The sequence below is a fragment of the Pelodiscus sinensis genome, chromosome 3, assembly GCF_052426305.1.
Source record: "Pelodiscus sinensis isolate ZL-2025 chromosome 3, ASM5242630v1, whole genome shotgun sequence".
Classification (NCBI taxonomy): domain Eukaryota; kingdom Metazoa; phylum Chordata; order Testudines; family Trionychidae; genus Pelodiscus; species Pelodiscus sinensis.
Window position 1 is genome coordinate 130,733,151 of NC_143054.1, and position 16,825 is coordinate 130,749,975.

A 16,825-nucleotide genomic window follows, 5' to 3' on the forward strand; every position below is an offset into this window, starting at 1 on the left:
GTCCAGGGCAGCCTGCGAGTTAGTGGAGGGCTTGGTCCTAGCCCACCCTGCTCCACTCTGCCCTGCTCCACTGGCTCCTGACATTACTCAAAGGAGGGGGCAGAAGCTGGAAAAAGGCAGGGGCTTGAGGAAAGGTGTGGAATGAGGGCAGGACAGTGGGAAGAGATGGGGCATGATGGGCTGGGGCTGGGTTGCTCGCTGCTGCTGGCACTAGGCCCCCCTCCCCACTAACCCTCTCAGCTACCTTGGCCCCCACATTCCCCTGAAGCTTGGTGTCTCCAAAGTGCAGGGATCATGGCAGTTGCCCTGGTCCATCCTATGTATGGGACAGCTCTGCTTGGACCTGTTGGGGCCATGAGAATGAATTAGATAAACCTGGCACCCGTGCTTCTCTCCTAAGATTAAATCCATTTTCCAGGCTTAGAGGATTTAGGATCTCTCATTCGTCTTGGATGTGAGAACAAGTCCTCAGGAAGCCCAAGAGGTTAAAGAGGGAGGGACAAAGAGAAATCAAACCCCTCTATTTCAAATTAACTTTTCTCCAACTTTTAATGCCAGAATATTGTGGTACTCGGCTGTTGTTCTCATCACTACATGTCTGCTGAAAAACTTAAGAGAAAAGTATTGTTATATTTTGAACAATTATCATCATTGTAGCCAGCATTTTCCTGCTGTGACCTTATTATAGTTCAACAATGAGTTAGTGTTTGTTTTTTAGAGCTTATCAGCTCAATCATACATACAACCTAACCCACATGTTATAATTGGCCATTTGTGCAAACCTTAAAAGAGCACCAAAGTCTGGAATGCAGAGAAGCAAGGAACTGCTGCTGTATTTTTTTCCATGGTCCCCCGAACCTGCATTGATAAAATTATTGCACATTTGCTGTCTTCTTTTTAGAGTTACCATCATCCTTGATCAAAATCCCATTTAACAAATGTTGTTTTGCCAACAACAACAACAACAACAACAACAAACACCCAATCTTCCTTCAATAAGGGAACAGAAACATTGAATGGAGCCAAAGTATTCAAGCAAAACAACCCAATATCAAATAAATAGCCACAATGAACAAGCAACTTATAGACCAACAAATAATGAATACAATTGAAAAATCATGGCCTGGTAGTAATAACCTCAAATGCAGGAATTACCTCATAACTTAACTTGATTGTGTGAAGAAGTGCCAAGTCCTCAGGGATAACAGAAAGAATAAAAGAAATAGTTTACAGCCTGCCATTTGGAAAGGAGGATGGTGCAGGCATTATAACAATCAGATACCAAATGGCTACCTTTCTGCTGTCTCTGCTTACCTTTTCCAGATTTAAAGGACCAACTATTGAAGAATAAATTCCCTCCTTTCTGAGGGCCAGGGATCTGAGTGAAAAATACCTGGAGTATTCAGAACAATAGTCTGGTGTGTTTGAATTTGCTATCCCCTCATGTTGTCCTTTGGTACCATGGTTCTATAATACAGTGAAACCTTTGTTATCCAGCACTCTGTTAACCAGAAAACTTTGTTAACCGGCATTGCCCCCAGCCACAATACTGCGTCATCTTCAAGCACACAGGCCTGGCTTGGTTTACCATGATTGGCTTAAAAAATGTTATTTAAGAAGTACTAATTATCTCTAACTCAAAATAGCAATGTGAGACCAACTGCCTCACACTACAAAACTACCAATATTAAAAACTTGAGTTTTACTATTATTGTCCATGTGTTTTTCCTAGGTTGATAGGACTCTCAGATAATCAGAATTTTTAGATAACCAGAATGCCCTAATCCCCGACCTTGCTGGATGACACAGGTTTTACTGTAAAAAGTCTGGATGTTCCCTGGAACTCAGTTGCCACTTGAGTTTATATCTTATTGTTGAATAATGAGGAATTTTTTTAAATCACCTATTTATAGCTTAGAATTAATTTTGCTCTGTAAAGCATCCTAAGAAGCATTTTATAAAACACTAAATACTTTTTTCTTATCAACTTAACATTCAATATTTATTTTGATAATGCTAACATGCAGTTAAGCAAGACTTAGATTTGTAAGTGTTCAATGAGGCTTGGGTACTTCACCTGAGCTGTCACCAACTCTTCCAGTGTCACATTGCTTTCTTCCGTTTGTCTTCCCCAAAGTACACCCATGAATCCAGGCTTCTCTGGATTCAGCTGCAGGCATTTGGCATTAATCTATGTTCCATTCTTCATAGATACAGAATAGGTCTTTAGTGTTCATACAAGTTAAAATTACACTCTATAGCAACCTAAGTATTAGATCTGGATACACTATGTGGATATTGTTTCAGAAGAATGTGCTGAAAAAAAAATCACACTTCTACTCTTCTTTCGGTGATATTGTTTTTAGAACTAAACAACTAGTGGCCTAAGATTATATAGTCTTAATCAATATAAAAACAGATAAATCATTGGCTATACAAGAAAAATAGGGATTAGACATCCAAAGTCTTGCAGAAGATGATAGGTGGGATAAATATCTTCCAGATGTTCACATCACCACTTCCTTACACCCCATTTGTTGGGGAAAATTCCTCTGGATAATAATTATGCGTTTCTTCTATCTAGTTATCACAAACAAAATTAATCCAGCACCCACTTACTTTACAATAGAGACAGTACACTATTGGTCACCATCTCACACACATTTTAGGGAACTGCCTTGAAATTCAAAATTTCCAGTCACATATATACAATAATCTGGAAAACACAAATACTTAATCTATTATATTCTGGGCAATATACTTAATATCTGTAGAATAATTCAGAGCACCCATTCCAAAAAATTAAAGGTAGCTGTTGGAAATGTATTATTATATGAAAGTCCTTCATTTAAAATGTGTCTGAACAAGATACCAGATATAAAAGAAGTGGAAAAAATTATAGCAGGTCTCTGATAATCCTAGGAATGGTATGAGGAAAAATGGACTTACTAGTAAGAACACAGGATGCAGCACCTGCTGGGCCCAGCATTCAACTGTCCCGTATTGGGATCCAGGTGTCCTGTGTAGAGCTTTATTAGCCAGGTGATCAAGGGGTAGGTGGAGTCACCCATGGTGCACGTAGGCACGTTCACATCCCCGACAATGATGGTGTAGTCAGGGAAAAAAGTGCTGATGTGCATCTTCTGAGCAGGCTGGAGTTCCTAAAGATGTGGGCATCATGGGCTTTCCCTGACCACCCGACATTAATGTCGGTGAAGCGGCCCCGGTGGTCCACGAGGGCCTTCAGGACCACTGAAAACTACCCCTTCTGACTGATGTATTTGAAGGGCCTGTGGTCAGGGGCCTGGTTGCCACAGCCCTTGGGAGTTCCCTAAGCCCAAGCCCCTTCGCACAGCAGGACCAACACCAACTACCCCATTCCTGGCAGGGCTTTGTGAAGCTGGGACTGAAAACCTCCATGGAGGGAGATTCTCCTGCCCCCTTCCCTAGGAAACTCATTGCAGTAGTTCACTGCCTCCTGAGACAATAGAAGGAAAGTCATACCTGCATGATCACAGCTCTGATTGTCACTCTCCCCATGCCAAACTAGTTCCCGATGAAGTGGTAGCTATCTGGGGTGGCAAACTTCCAAAGTGCAATGGCGATGTGCTTCTGGAGGGGGATGTTGGGTTACATGCAGGTATCCCATCACCATAGGGCAGGAGCAAGCCACTTGCACAGCTCCAGGAAGGTGTTCTTCTGCATGCAGAAGTTCTGGAGCCACTGCTGGTTGTCCCACCACTTTATGATGATCCAGTCCCACCAGTTGGAACTGGTGTCCCAGTGCCAGAAGCAGCAGTGCACGGTGTGCAGGGGGTGGAGGGACTGTGGTGCATGAGGAGCATCCAGGCCTGATGAAGGGGCGGGAGTGTCACCCATTTCAGGCTGGTCATCGCCCTCAACCAATGCCATGAGGGCTGCCTACATAAACTGGACCAGGCGGTGCAACAGCAGGTCTAAGAGCTGGTGACTGCTTTGCAGCAGGTCCAGCTCCAAGCTGAAAGTGCTGTGGTGTCCGCAAAGGTAACCAGAGCACACGGTGTAGTGTTTGCTGTCCCTCAAGGAGGTAGGCAATGGAGAAGAAGCTGAGACACAGCTGTAGAAGGGAGCCCCTTTAAACACAAGCCTCAGATAGCTTCAGGAAGCAGCTATAGAAAGTGATTGCTGTCTTGATGCCTTGCTGGGAGTGCTTCTGGGGGACCTTAAATGTGATTCAGGCTCCAATGAGTGTGGACGCACTATTCCGATATAGAGCTGTGCTATTTCAATGGGGATTTGTAATGTGGATACGCTATTTTGAAATAGTTATTTTGGGAGTTATTCTTTTGAAATAATCTTGTAGTTTAGACCTAGCCAAAGAGCTTGATCTATGTTATGTTTACTGTGGTAGGGATCAATCCTGAGCTCCCCAAAGAGTTTTGCCTGAATAAAGAGAACAAGATAAAGCCCTATGATATAAACAAAACTTCACAATAACTTCATCAGTACAACTAATTCAGGTACCACCAAAATAATTCATGTGTCTGTCCTGTGCTTTTTAGTTCCATCACTACCACTTCATACAATCTCATTCAAAATATTATGTTTTATATATAGACCACTTCTGTGAAGTCAATACAGTATCCTGTTACACCAGAAAAGCATAGAACTTGCTTATTTCCTACCAAGTATCACTTCCTTTTGATGTGAACCATCTGTCAAATCCATAACTGAACATCCCTCAGTTATTCCCATGAGATATGCAACTTCAAAAAGAGGCAAAGTTCACAGACTGAAACTTATTTAGACACAGGATGAAGACGCAGAAGCAGCAAACTCACAGAGAAAAGCTGCGTTCATCTGCTGACCTTGGGAAACAGTCATTGATGCATTAAGGCTGAAATTTATGCCTGTGTAAGGGAACAGCACCGAAACTATCCACCACTTAACACCTTGAAGCATTCTTTCGCTGCCTCCATCTACGAAAATATTTCCAAACTACCAATGAACATCAATCTGACCAACCAGATCCCCCCTATCAACAGCAAAAGAAAAAAAATTCTATATGGACTCCCCCTTACAGTCGTAATTACAATCTGGATTTCTATATACAATGCTTCTGCAACAATGCACAGACTGACATTATGCACAAACAACAACAAATGACATACAATCTCAGCCATGCTGAACACTATGCTATCCAGAGTCTCAAAAACAACCCTGACATTATAATCAAACCAGCTGACAAAGGGGACGCTGTGGTCATTATGAATAAGTCAGACTATGACCAGAAGGCAACTGGACAACTCTCCAACACCACATTTTACAGACCTCTTTCCTCTGATCCCACTTCAGAATACCAAAAGAAACTACACTATCTCCTTAAGGAACTCCCTGCCTCTACTCAGGACCAAATTCACACAGAAACACCTTCTGAACCCGACCAGGACTGTTCTATTTGCTTCCCAAAATCCATAAACCTGGACACCTCAGACTTCCCATCATTTCAGGTATTGGCACACTCACTACTGGATTATCCAGCTATGTAGACTCTTTCCTCAAACCTTATGTAACCAACACTCCCAGATATCTCCAAGATACCACTGACTTCCTGAGAAAAAAACCATCGATAGCCTCCCTGATAGCATCATCCTTGCCACCAGGGATGTAGAAGCTCTCTACCCCAATATTTCACATGAAGATGGATTACAAGCGATTAGAAACACTATCCCAGAGGATACCACTGCCAGTCTGGTAGCAGACCTATATAACTTTGTTCTCACCCACAATTATTTCTAATCTGGGGACAACTTATACCTCCAGATCAGCCATGGGTACCCACATGGCCCCACAGTACGCTAACATCTTTATGGCTGACTTAGAACAACATTTCCTCAGATCCCATTCCCTTTTACCCCTCCTTTACTTACTCTACCTCGATGACATCTTCATGATGTAGACCCATGGCCAAGAAACACTGGATGCATTCCACAGAGACTTTAACAACCTACACCCCACCATCAATCTCAGTCTGGACCATTCAACACGAGAGATCCATTTCCTGGTCACCACAGTACCAATTTTGCCAATTTGCCAATTTGCCAATTTTGTCCACATATTTACTCTGGTGACACCATCACTGGACCTAAGCATGTCAGTTATATGATCAAGAACACATATTCCTGTTCATCCAGAAATATAATTTATGCCATCATGTGCCAACAGTGTCCTTCTGCTATGTATATTGGACAGACTTCTCAGACACTTTGCCAAAGAATTAATGCCCACAAATCAGACATCAGACATCTTCACAAGGAAAAACCAGTTGTTTTCATTTCAACCTACCCGGACATAGTCTTAATGACTTTACTACATGCATCTTAATTCTAAGAGACTATAATACCAGATTACAGAGGTAAACTTCAGAACTTTCTTTCATGCTTAAATTTGACACTTTACAAATGGGCCTTAACAACGATGTTAATTACCTTAACCATTACAAGGATAGCTTCCCACTTATCGCCCCTGATTAGCCTTTCATTGACTCAAATAGCTATTCCCACCCTCTCTCCCCCTCGCCCCACCTTCTGTACAAAATCTGATTTTTCAGTTTCATAATGTGTTCACTTTTAGCATTGTATTCCTTTGGTATATATGGTCATGCCAATTCTCTTCCAGAATATGATCTGAGGAAGTGGGTCTGGCCCATGAAAGCTCATCACCTATTAAACCATCTTGTTAGTCTTTAAAGTGGTATATAGTTTTTCCTTTTGTTTTAGCAAGATCAGACTAACACGGCTATCTCTCTATTACTATTTAACATGGGAATGTTTTATTAGTCTTTAAAGTGTTACCAGACTATTTGTTGTTTTTAAATTTTATTCTTTACAGACTAACTCTGCTATCCCCTGAAGCTATGGTACAAAGAGGTAATTTTTACCCTCTTTGTGACTACACTTGTGGATTTAATTTAATTTTTTCTTTCTTACTTTCTTTCTTTCTTATGCAGCAGCATCAACATGTGTGGCTATGAACACCACCTATTGCCAATTTCACATAATCAAAATCTATATCTTCTCATCTTGTTCTGTAGCCTCAGAAAATGCAGTCATAATTTCTTAATGTTATTCCATCTCCCTGATACTTTCACCAATACTCTCAGAATATATTTGCACCTTGAGGCACTTGAGTTCTTCATAAATAATCTTTCTTTCTGTGTAACTGTCATTGTATTGTCATAACAGATGCTCATCTGTTTCTTTAACTTTGCATGTTTTGCATAATGCATCTTTGCCCATCCAATTCATGTCACGGTGAACTGTTAACACTGGAAATATAGTTACTTTGTTTCTTTTGTCATAGTGCAAAGTATGACAATATTCTCAAGCTTAGGACATACTTAATACAACTATTAACCTTTTTTTCCTCTTTGGCCCATATTTCTTTCCATTTTTTCTGAAGTTCTCTCATAACCAAGCTTTTGAAATTCTGTGTACTCAGAGGGATCTTTATCTCAACCTTCCTATTTCTTAAGGTATTTTTGCTGCTTTTATCTTCCAGTTCACTGCCAGATATACTGATGTGTGTTGAAATCCATGCTATTACTACATGTAAACCTAGTTGCACTATCTCCATAATCAGGAATAATATAGTTATTGATTAAATCATTCCTGCTTTCTGAGCTTCTCTTTCTTATTGTCATTTTACCCATTAAAGAGTCAAATATAACATAACTGCAGTATGTGGGCATATATCCCTTATCCAGATCAGTGCCAATAGCATGTTCACCAGTTAGTCTGTTAAAAGGGTCACAAAATTGGATAGTCTGTTAGATATCTTCATTCCAAATTCAGAGATACAATGGGATACTTTATTTGTCTTGTCATCTTTAGATCTGTCAGGATAGACTTGGCAATACTATCCCAATTTGCCATGTATAAATTTATACATTTTATTTATCGTATTTGATGGTTTACTCTTCTGTTTGTAGAATCATGCTATAATTCTAAACCCACAATTGGAGAGACAACTGTGCAGCTATGTTTTGATTTCCCATGACTACGGAGTCTAATCTTCTCCAGTTCTCACTTTTCACTCAAAACTTTTACCCACCTTTTGACCCAATAACATGTGAGAATTTGTGGCATCCAGTTACAGCTCTTGTAGTTGATTGCCAACAATCCTCATACATTTGTTTAGCATGCTTTTCTTCACTATTTCCATTTACCTTGTACCAAAAGCATTAATCTAGTAATTTTATTCTTAAAGGTATTTTTCTGGTTGCCACCTACATCACACAGACCACTGTCGTCATACTTGTACCACAAATGTTCTTCAGGGCATTTGGTTTGGATCAGCTCTATTTTTTTGCATTGCTTTAGAGGTTGAGCTAAAGGCTTAGCTTCCATAACCTATAACTGGTTTTATTTAGTGCCAGCATCAGCAAGATGTTCTTATCTGCATCCCAGTTGTTCTTCTAAGACCATACATATTTGGAACTTGGCTGCTCTTTTAAGGTTATTTGGCACTTACTATTCTCATAATTCTCATATTCTTATTCTTCCATTTAAAGAGGTGTGATGTCTAGCCAGGGGAATAATTAATAACATGTGATTTAAATGAACAATCACACATGATGAATAAGAAACAGCAACTGTATGAAGTGAATAGTTCATAACAATCCCCAGGCTCAGCTTTTTCAAGTGAACTGTTAAACATTTTGGAATAGTGACTGGGTTATTAAAATGGCTCTATTTGTGAAGAATTTATAAATGTGAAAAGAAGACTAATTTTGGGATGATTTTTTTTAATCAAAATTCAGTGAACTTACCATGCTACATTTTAATTTCAAAGTTGAAAATGTAACCAGAGTAAACAGCCAGTAGCATCTTGATTGCCAGTATCCAGAATAATAAGTGATCATGAAGATCCATCAAGGCATGTAATCAACCAATTAAATATTTCAGAAATAATTGCTCTGCTTTTTTGTGTCTTGTTAGAGCACTAGATTGGAATTGAAGAGCTCTGCCACAGACTATCTGCATGACCGCTAACAAGTCTAGAGGACAGACATCAACCAAACGAGTTATTGGACTCAGGTTGCCCCTGTAACTGGCTGAAATGTAATGGCCTATGATGAACAGGAGGTCAGATTAGGACAGGTAAAGATCCCTTTCTGTCCTTAAATTCAATGGAACTCCTGTACTCATGTGTAAAATGAGAACAGGATCCTATTCTTTGTCTTTTCTGTTTAGCTTGAGAATATAAGCAGGACCTAAGCAGAGTGTAGATCTAATCAGGACTGTAACTAGGTCATGGCCACCCATGACACAGAGCCAATGGGTGTGCAAAAATGGGCCAGTGGTCTCATCACAAGATTGGATCCAGCAGTGTTGTCATGATTCCATGGGCATAGTTTGTGAGGTATTGTCACCCTTCCAACAAAAGCCCAGATTTGGAGCAGCAGGTGTAGTCTGGAGTTGCTTCTCTTGTAAGTTACTTGCTAGGTCTGCAGCTGGATTCCATCTCCTAACTCTTCCTTCTGTTAGCATATGCTGGATCAGCACTGAGGGGCGTGGGGCTCTTCCAGCATAGGTTCTGTAAATATGGGCTGTGTCTACACTGGGCCACTTATTCCGGAAAATCAGCCGCTTTTCTGGAATAAGCTGCGAGCTGTCTATACTGGCTCCTTGAATTTCGGGAAAAGCAACGACGTTGTACTGTACAAAATCAACCGCTATTCCGGAAACCCTACGCTGTTCCCGCTCGGGCATAAGTCCTTATTCCGGAAAAGCTTTTCCAGAAAAGGGCCAGTGTAGACAGCTTTTCCGGAAAAGCAGAAGAAACAGAAAAAAGCGGTTTGGACGCTCTTAAAGAGCTCGGAGGCTGCTGGGCGCCCGTGGCAGGAGCCTGCTGGAGAGCGTGCAGCTTGAGCTCTGCCACGTGCCGCTGTGCTGCCCAACAGCCACCTCTGAGCCCAGCATGGCAGCCCCGGGTGGTGAGACACCTGCACCCGCAAGGGAGGAAGCCCCCAGGGGCCGGAAATGCCAGGCCCCATCCTGGACCCCCAGGGAGCTGGAGACCCTCCTGGACCTGTGGCAGGAGGAGGAGGGTCTCCACGACCTGCAGTCCCGCCGCCGCAATGCAGACCTGTACACGCGGCTGGAGCAGAACCTGGCGCAGCAGGGACACCCCGGCCGCAACTGCGAGCAGGTGCGGTCCAAAGTAAGAGAGCTGCGGCTGGGGTATGTGCGGGCCACTGACGGAAGGGGGGCAGGACCCGATGCCTGCCCCTATTACGACCTGCTCCATGCTTTTCTGGGCCAGCCAGCCCCGGAAGCCCCAGCTGTCCCTGTGGACACCTGCCAGCGCCCCCCCATCAACTGTCCCACCAAGCCAGGGGAGGGAGAAGACAGCGCCAGCGCGTCTGGTGGTGAGGAGGCGAGTGTTGCCACCGCCCAGCAGGCCCCCTCCAGGAGCTCCTCCGAGGCCGAGCCCGGGGAGGAACCCATGGGTGAGTTTGTGCAGTTTGCACTCCCAACAGGCGGGGGGCAGAGGGTGTGGGGGGGACCAGGTGCCCGAAGGGAGGAGGGGGAGAGCATGTCACTCAGGCCACGTGAGCTGCATGCTACGTAGCATGAGGCAGCAAGCAGCACATGCAACCACGTGCAGCCTGGTGACCGAGTGGCACGTGGCCGCGGCAGGCAGCTGCAGGGCACACCTGGGACCGTGCTGCTCACACACATTTGGCGGGACCAGGGGAAAGGGTGGATGCTGGCTGGAACCGGCCAGGGCCCCAGGGACTCAGCCCAGAGCCCGCAACTCCGCCAAGGGTGCAGCACGGAGAACGGCACACTGTCCCATGCCTCGCTGTGAGGCACAGCCAGCTGCTATTGGGTACACCACAGCGTCACGGTCCTGTGACCGTGGACCCCCACCGAGCCCCTCGCCTGCTCCCGGTGCCTTGGCTGCCTCCCCAAGGGAAGTCCCCACTGTGGCCACACATGTCCCTGGGCTACCGGGCTTGCGCGAGGGATAGTGGGAGGGGGAAGGGCCCCTGAGTGTTGCTGCAAGGATGGGACATCCCCCCACCCAGTCACCCTTCTGGTTCTGACCAGGAGATATCCCACGCGAGGGGATCTGAGAGCCCAGACCGCCTCTGCCAGATGTGCTCCCAGGCACTGCGTGGGGATGCATCTCGCTCCCTGTCTAACACCAGTGATTAGCCCAAAGCTTTTCACAGTCTCCACCGGCAGGGAGTTCCACAAGTGAACACAGCACAAGCACCCTCCCGCCCTCCACGGGGTCAGGATACAGACCGGTGCTTACAGTACTGGAGGGGGGACCCTACTCCAGGGGCGGTCCTCCTTGCCAACATACAACACGGGGGCAGGAGGGGAACCGAGTGGGCCCAAGCCACACAACTGTGGGGTCACCTGGGCTCAGGGGTGGAGGGCATGTGGTGTGGGGACAGTGGACGGCCTGCCTGACTGACCCATCCTTTCTTCTCTTCCCTGCAGCGGGACCCAGCACCAGACCCTCCACTGCGGCAGCAGCGGCACCCCCAGCAGGCCAACCCCGGAGGCACAGGCTCCACCAGAGGGACCAGCTGCTTCGCCGGCACGTCAACGCCGTGGAGGCAATCCAGGCCTCCATCGCGGAGCGGGTGCAGGGGGACCTGCAGTGGCGGCAGGATGGCTGGGCTGCCTTCCTGGACGAATGCCGAGGGATGCGCACCACAATGGACACGCTGACGGCACACGTTGTGCATGCGATTCACTATGGCATGAGCAGAGCCCAGGCCCCCACCATTCCTCCCGTAGCACAGCTCATGCCCCCTCCCATCCCAGCTCCTGCCCCTGTTCCTGCCCCTGCCCCTCCTCCTATCCCAGCTCCTGCCCCTGCTCCTGCTCCTGCCCCTGCCCTGGCCACCTCCGCGTGCAGCCTGCCCCGACGCAGTCTGCCCAGCGTGGGCAGGCTGGCCCCCAGAGGAGCGCTCGCAGGGGCCGCCTGTCCCAGTAACTGCCCCCCCCTTCCTGTCCCAGTTGAAGGTCTCCCCCCCTTCCTGTCCCAGTTGAAGGTCTCCCCCCCCCTTGTAAATAAACAGTTCTTTATTTTGCTGTTCATTCCTGTGTTGGGTTTTGTGTAACTCTAGGTAGTGTACGAAATGATGTGAGATGCCAAGTAGCCACTTAAATTTAACATGGTGGCAAACTGTGGAGAACGAAATCTGTACTCTATCTCTGGGGGGGGCCCTTCGTAAGCGGTCAGTGGTTTGTGGCGCAGAAATAAATGCTGACACTTTTCAGTAAAATGTAAACCACAAACTATATTTACATAGATAACAAACTAGCAAGAACGGTTACAAGATGCACACAACAGATAATTAAACATAGTCTAGGAGCAGGGAGGACGATTGTGGTGTTGCTGGCCACCTCAATCCTTTGGTCCTTCCGGGCCTCGGGAGAGGAACAGCCAGGAGATCCCTCAACGGAAGATGACTGGAAGCAGGTACGCTGACTTCAGCCTTCCACACGAACCTCGCATCCTCGTGGCTGTTCTTTGGGACAGGCGATGGTGGCCTAAACCCTAGCCTAAGCTAAAAAGAAAAACCCTAACTAAGCCCGACGCACCCGACAAACAGACTCGATGATGGCCGACATGCTTTGACCCGACGCTTTACAATTGGGGGGGAGGTAAGGGGAGGGGGTGGGGAAGGGTAGGGGACGGGCAGGAGTAGTCTGGGGAGACCCAGGCGACCCTACTATGGGGCTTGGGCAAACATGTCCACCAGGGCCTCTCTGATGCGCACTGCATCCTGGCGCGCCTGGCGGATGGCAGCTGTGTCGGGCTGTTCCAAGGTCTGTGCCTCGGCTGCCATCCATGCAGGGAGGAAGGCCTACCCACTGCGCTCCACAATGTTGTGGAGCATGGAGCACACGGCCAGGACCTCCGTTGCATCCTGCTCGCCCATCTCGAGACGGGTGAGCAAGCAACGGAAGCAGGCATTTAAACGTCCAAAGGCCAGCTCCAATGGGTTTCGGGTCCGGTTGAGGCAGTCATTGAACTGGGCCCGGTTCTGGTCCGGCTGCCCCGTGTAGGGCCGCATTAGCCAGGGCATCAGGGGGTAGGCCGTGTCCCCGACGACGCAGATGGGCATAGGAACATCCCCGACAGTCAAGGCTCGCCGGGGGAAGTAGGTGCCCACCTCCAACCTGCGATACAGTCCAGAGTTCCGGAGGATGCGGGTGTCGTGTGCCCGGCCGGACCAGCCCCCGTAAATGTCCATGAAGCGGCCCCGGTGCACAGCTGCAGGAAGGTCCGCTTTCTCATTCGGAAATGCCGGATCCACTGGTGGTCGTCCCATAGTCCGAGGACCACCCGGTCCCACCAGTCGGTGCTGCTTTCCAAACTCCAGACGGGCTGGTCTACGGTCGGGTGCTGATGCCACACGGTTGCCAGGGCCTCCCTGGTGAGGGAGTCCAAGGCGATCTCTGCCTCTTGGTCCATTAACAGCAGGGCACCGGCCTGCAGCAGGAGCCGCAGCCACCTGTACAGCTCCAACAGGGGCCCGACCAGGCACATGGCCACCCGTGGCTCCATAGCAGACAGAAAAAAAAAAACCACAGGCAAAAGCAGTTGGGGGCCAAAGGGTGGTGTCCCCAAAAGTCAGAGGGCAACCACAGACCCTGCGAAGGGTGTCAGTCCCTGGCAGAGGCCCCAAGGCATGGGAGCAGGAGACCAACGGCTGCCCGGCGAGACCCCTTTAACTACGTGTCTGAACGGCGCTCTGGCCCCGCCCCGGAAAGGTCTGGTGGCCTTTACCCTCTTCAAAATGGCTCCGGGCTTCTTCTTTTCCGGAAAAGTGCGCCACCAATGTAGATGCGCTTTTCCAGAAAAGCGCTTCATTACGACGATAACTCCGGGGCCAATGTAGACGCTCCTTTTCTGGAAAAACTGAAAACGGAATAGTATTCCGTTTTAAGCATTTCCAGAAAAAGGTGCCAGTGTAGACGTAGCCATGGACTTTAGTGCGTGTTATACTATAGATATGAATGTATTAGTCTGTACCGGCACCACTCTGCTGAATACTGTAGTCCGTGTTGTGAAACGAGTGCAAGTTGCTATTCGTAAACTGTGTATTTCTCTTTTCGGACACGTGCTCTTCAAACAACACATTGATCATTGAAAAGTTGGGATGTGTCTGTCTTTTCTGAGTTAAAGAAACCATGGAAAAAGAAAACAGACATGGCTGCTTGAGCTGCCCTAGCACAATATGCATGTTTACTCCTGAACCAAGGATAAAATACAAATTCAATGAATTTTTCTTCAGCAATTATGAAACTGATTAAGTCACATTTCCTGAGAAAGTAGAGTACCTTTGTAGTGATAAATGGAGCCAAAATAGATCTGGTTGTCTGAAGTGATACTCGGATTTTCTCAGTGAAATCTGAGTTGCTTGTTAGATTCACTGAACAGAAAAAGCTGTACAATTTAAAAAAGGAAAGGTTAACAGTCATTTTGATTTTTTTCAGACATTGTTTGATCAGTATAAATATTAAAACTGCTTCTTATGCTCCATAGCACAGCCAGCCAGAGTAATCAGGCACAAAGTGTCAAGTCCAGGAAGTTCAGAGAGACATACAGTAGTTTACCACATCCAATGATCTAAAAACCCCAGATGGGTTCAATCCTATTTTTGAGGAGCCTGTTAAGAAGTGTTTGCAGGGCTGAGAAAATTCAGCACTGTTCTCAGTAATGATAATTTTCCCTTACAAAAAAGAGTGACCCATAAAGCTGCCGCTATAAACTGTGGATCTATGGAACCTATCCTGTGCTAGAAGTTAAGTACATGCTTTAATGCTTTGCTGGATAAGGTTCTATGGCTCCAAAGTTACAAATAAATGTCTGTGTTATGAAAATTACTTGCAAGAGAAGAGTGCCTTGAAGCATCATTGTGAAGACAGTGGTAAACTACTTAAACTTGTCATGAACAATTAAGTATCTCAATTACAGACAAAAGACAAATGAAAAGAATAAAAAAAGACTTTTATGGAATATACAGACTCCACATTGATCAGAAAGGGGTTAACATGAACCTGTAGACCCAATCAACCCCCTGTGTCCCTTGTGCAAAATGGTGAGCCTGGAGGGAGGAGATAAAAAAGGAAAAGCCTGGATTAGCGTGGCTGACTGAAAGAAAAAGTAGTCTTCTTGTGCTAGCCCAGTGAAGGAAGGCCTGGTTGGGGTCACAGACTGCTTTGAAGCTGCCTGTAAGGAAAGACTAGTTGGGGCTATAGAACCTCCTGAGTGTAAGAGTTTCCTTGGACAGGTAGGTCTTGTGTAGGAGCTTTTTCTTTCTCTTAACTAGTTGGGCTTCTCTTTGCTTTGGGAATAGCAGAAGAGTTAGTTGGGGGAAGAGTGAGCTGAGAAAGGTGTGGGATAAACCACAGTAAGAAGTAGACAAGGATACAGTAGAGGGTTTGCACAAACAGAGCTCCTCTGTTTTGTGCAGGGTCCTGGGCTGGAACCCAGCACAGATGGTGGACCTGGTTTCCCCTGCTAGCTCACCTTGGGTTAGGGTTGGAAGGCCCTTGAGACAAAAGCCTAAAGTTGGGTTGAATCTGTAGCATGACACCCCTATGCCATTGGGATTCCATAGAAGGGACAGGACTGAACATCACCAGGCTGGAGAGCCAAGACACAGGAAGAAGCATGGTGTCACAGGGCCAGAATAGCTGTTGGCAGAGGAGGCCATAATAGGAGAGCTGCTACATCATGCCCAGTCATGAGTAGAGAGTAGACTCTTTCACAATAGCACAGATAATTGTATACTGAATGTATTGTAAACTGAATGTGTACAACAGTCCCTGCTGGCCCAGGGCTTCAAAGAGAAAATGCTACTTTCTTGTCGTAGCACTCAGCAACCCTTGAAAAAAGTTTGAACTTCTTCAGTGAATTGATGGTCAACTTGGGAGTTTTTTGAGAATCTCATTTTATATTTGTTCTTTTCATAAGGATCCCACCTGGAGTTTGCAGGGTAGGGTGCCCTAGGAGACTTCAACATCCATGTCATCAAGACCTCAAACACAAAACCTTCAAAATGTATTTGCCTCTTCAGCTACATCTGCATAGCAAGGCTAAAGTCGAATTAAGCTACGCAACTTGAGTGACATCAATTGCATAGCTTAAGTTGAAATAGCTTAATTCAGCTTTTGGCGCTGTCTACACAGCAGGAAGTCGAAGGAAGAACACTCTTCCTTCGACTTCCCTTACTCCTTGTGAAATGAGGGTTACCATGAGCCAGAGTAAGAAGTCCTCCAGCTCAACATTATTTTGAAATAAAGGCTTGTAGTGTAGATATGCATTTTGTTATTTTGGAATAACATCAATTATTCTGAAATAACTCAGCTGTGTAGACATGCCCTTCCTTACTTGCCTGTGTGGAAGTCTCACTTGTAATCTCCGGTCCAACCAATACAACTCGGTGTTTGGATTATATGTCTATATGGAGGCTGTCAACAGCCAGTTACTCCCTTGGATAGAACACTGGCTCAGTCAGGCAATGGTGAGGGCTCTCCCAGATCTTAAGGCATGTTCCTGGTTAGTCCATTAAGGATAATACATCTCATCAAATTTCAGAATATGTTAATAAAGAATACCTCCAGATCCATATATTAAAAACCTGATAAACCATCACTACTACATAGTGCCCCCCCCAAAACTCTTTTTCCCCTTTGTCCACGCAAATCTTTTTGATTTTCAGGCAGCCTGAACTAGATTTCTTACTTCCTCCTTTTCCTTTACACCCACAACTCTTTTTGGCAGCTGTTTGTTGCCTTCTGGC